The sequence below is a fragment of the Phocoena phocoena genome, chromosome X (genome assembly GCF_963924675.1).
Source record: "Phocoena phocoena chromosome X, mPhoPho1.1, whole genome shotgun sequence".
Lineage (NCBI taxonomy): Eukaryota > Metazoa > Chordata > Mammalia > Artiodactyla > Phocoenidae > Phocoena > Phocoena phocoena.
Window position 1 is genome coordinate 12872979 of NC_089240.1, and position 3694 is coordinate 12876672.

General features: G+C 42.6%; 1 non-coding gene across 1 annotated transcript; it reads left to right on the forward strand.

Annotated features, from left to right (window-relative positions):
- The first annotated feature begins 1784 nt into the window (after positions 1 to 1784).
- On the forward strand, positions 1785 to 1857 carry TRNAK-UUU (transfer RNA lysine (anticodon UUU)). Its single transcript has one exon. It is a non-coding gene; the product is annotated as a tRNA-Lys (tRNA).
- Positions 1858 to 3694: the final 1837 nt, after the last annotated feature.

Here is a 3694-nt window from a genome sequence, read left to right on the forward strand (position 1 = left end):
TTCCTAACTCATTTCACAAGGCCAACATTACGCTGATACCAAAACCAGACAAGGACAACACAAAAAAAGAAAATTATAGGCTAATATCTCTAATGAACATATATGCAAAACTCCTCAACAAAATATTATCAAACTGAATACAACAATATATTAAAAGGATCATACATTATGATCAAGTGAGATTTATTCTGGGGGTGCAAGGATGGTTCAACACCCTCAAATCAATCAATGTGATACACTACATTAACAAAACAGAGGATAAAAATCGTATGATCATCTCAATAGATGCAGCAAGCATTTGAGAATATTCAACACCCATTTATGTTAAAAACTCTCAAAAAATGGGTATAAAAAGGATGTACCTCAGTGTAATGAAGGCCATCTATGACAAGCCCACAGCTAACATCATACTCAATGGTAAAAAGCTGAAAGCATTTCCTCTATGATCAGGAACAAGGCAAGGATGCCCACTCTCACCACTTTATTTAACATAGTAGTGGAAGTCCTACCCAGAGCAATTAGGCAAGAAAAAGAAATAAAAGGCATCCAAATTGAAAAGGAAGAAGTAAAACTATCACTTTTGTGGATGGCATGATTGTATATGTAGAAAACCCTAAAGAGTCCACCAAAAAACTGTTAGAAATAATAAACAGGGACTTCCTTGGTTGTCCAGTTGCTAAGATTCTGCGCTCCCAATGCAGGGGGCCCAGGTTCAATCCCTGGTCAGGGAAGTAGATCCCACAGTCTGCAACTAAGAGTTCGCATGCTGCAACTAGGAGTTTGCATGCCACAGCTAAAGATCCCACATGCCACAACTAAGAGTTTGCATGCTGCAACTAAAAGTTTGCATGCCGCAACTGAAGATCCTGCATGCCGTACCAGAGATCCTGCATGCAGCAAAGAAGATCCTGAGTGCCACAACTAAGACCTGGTACAGCCAAATAAATTTTTTTAAAAAAAGAAATAATAAACAAATATGGTAAAGTTTCAGGGTACAAAATGAATATACAAAAAAAGTGCTACATTTCTATACACTAACAACAAACTATCAGAAGGAGAAATTAAGAAAACAATCCCATTTATAATTGCATCAAAATGAATAAAATATCTAGGAGTAAATTTAACCAAGGAGGTGAAAGACCTGTACACTGAAAACTATAAGACTTTGTTTAAAAAAACTGAAAAGACACAAATAAATGGAAAGATATTCCATGCTTATGGATTGGAAGAATTAACATTGTTAAAATATCCAGGGCTTCCCTGGTGGTGCAGTGGTTAAGAATCCGCCTGCCAATGCAGGGGACACAGGTTCGAGCTCTGGTCCGGGAAGATCCCACATGCCACGGAGCAACTAAGCCCATGCACCACAACTACTGAGCCTGCGCTCTAGAGCCTGTGAGCCACAACTACTGAGCCCATGTGCCACAACTACTGAAGCCCGCGTGCCTAGAGCACGTGTTCCACAACAAGAGAAGCCACCACAATGAGAAGCCCGTGCACCACAAGAAAGAGTAGCCCCCACTTGCCGCAACTAGAGAAGCCCCACGCACAGCAATGAAGACCCAACGCAGCCAAAACAGATAAATAAATTTATTTTTAAAAAGTTGGCTTCATAGGGGGTCTTCAAAGCAAAAGGACAGACCTTTGTCCCATTCATCTTTATAAGTAATCAACCCACTTAGATTAGACTAATGACGAGAAGAATTTTTACATGAGTCTGAGTATACATTTATTAATTTCTAACATGACCTTAATCTCAACAGTAGCATTTAAAAATATATACAGCCTGGGTAGCTCAGCTGGGAGAGCATCAGACTTTTAATCTGAGGGCCCAGGGTTCAAGTCCCTGTCCAGGCGCCAAGAATAAATAAATAAACAGAATAAAAATATATACAGTACCTTACCTAGCGTTCTTAAAATCTTCAGCAAACTAAAAAAGTCAATCAGGAACAGCCAAAAAACACAATGTTCTCCAAGTAATAAAATAAAACTAAAGCAAAACATAAATATCAACCAGTGAAAATATACCAGTGAAAATATACTTCTCTATCCTGGAAATATTTTCTCTTTTGGCTTCTATGAACTGACCGCCATGATTCTCAAAATGTAGTCCCTGGCCCAGCAGCAGTAACATCATTTGGGAACTTGTTAGAAATGAAAATTATTGAAGCTTAACCCAGATCAACTGAATCAGAAACTCTGGGTGTTGGGGCCCAGCAATCTGTGTTTTAACCACCTCTCTAGGTGATTCTTATTCAAGGTGAAGTTTGAGAAGCACTGCTCTCTTGATTTTCTTCCTACCTCTATTATAGTTTCTTCTCAGTTATTTTTATTTTTTTGACTTGTGTCTGTTAGGTTTTGCTGCATAACAGAACACCCCCAAAACTTAGCTACTTAAAAAACCACCACCATTTAGCTCATAAATAGATTTCCCAATTGCTTTGTTTATTTTCTTAGGTTGGGCTCCCCGGAAGCAGGCTATGAGGCAAGAATTTGAGTATAAGTGGTTTATTTGGGAGAATCCCAGGAAGCACCAGTAGGGGCATAGGGAAATGAGATAGGAATGGAAGGAACCTAGTATGAGATGTGTTAATGAGCAGAGTATTCCTGTGCACAACTGGGCTCTATCTCTTGGGCTTTTAAAGCATTACCCCATCCAAGGGTGAAGAAGTTGGGATATTTATCCACCAGCTCCCATTCTCCACTGGTTGAGGGCTGCTTCTCACAGCTCTAACTCCCTTGAACTTCCCCACCTATCTGGTGTGAGAGCCTAGCTTGCTTTTGTGGATAGAGGAGGCCCTGAAGCAGGAAGTCCACGTGCTTCACAGAGAGACCAGCTGCATAGGATGACGACCAATGGGTGTGGGTGGGGTACCACAATATCTGCTTTAGGAATCCCTGTTTGGGGCTCAGCTGGTCTCGGACCTTGGGAGGCTTCCCTTGACATACTGAGGCAGAATTAGGGTCTCTCTTCTCTGCCTCCTCGTCTTCTTAAGTGCATTTCACTAAGTTCCTGTGCCCTTGTCTGCTCCCTGGGATTTATCAGTCCTTCAAAATTAAGGATGGGATTCAGAACACTACCACAACATATGGCACCTTGGCATATTTAATAAGCTGAAGGAATCTGAGAAATGGCAGGTGCAAGAAGGACTCTCTTACCTTCCCCTTCTACTCTGAGGCAGGTCATAAGACGCTCATGTGAGAGGTGCCTTCCCATTACCTGAAGGTGTTGCAGGAAGGGGGACCCCTTCCAGGGCCCGAGAGTGGGCTCTTGTCTAACACTCGGAAATGAATTGTTTGTCCGAGGAGACACACGTGCTGACAAAGCAAGAGACTTTATTGGGAAGGGGCTCCCGGGTGGAGAGCAGGAGGGCAAGAGAACCCAGGAGGACTGCTCTGCCACGTGGCTCGCAGTCTCGGGATTTATGGTGATGAGATTAGTTTCCGGGTTGTCTCTGGCCAGTCATTCTGACTCAGGGTCCTTCCTGGTGGCACATGCATCACTCAGCCAAGATGCATTCCAGCGAGAAGGATTCTGGGAGGTTGGTAGGACAGATGGACTGGCGTCTCCTCTCTCCTTTTGACCTTCTCCGAATTCTTCTGGTTGGTGGTACCTTGTTAGTTCTGCATTCCTTACCAGGACCTCCTGTTTAAGATAACTCATGCAAGTGGTTACTATGGTGCCTGGCCAGGG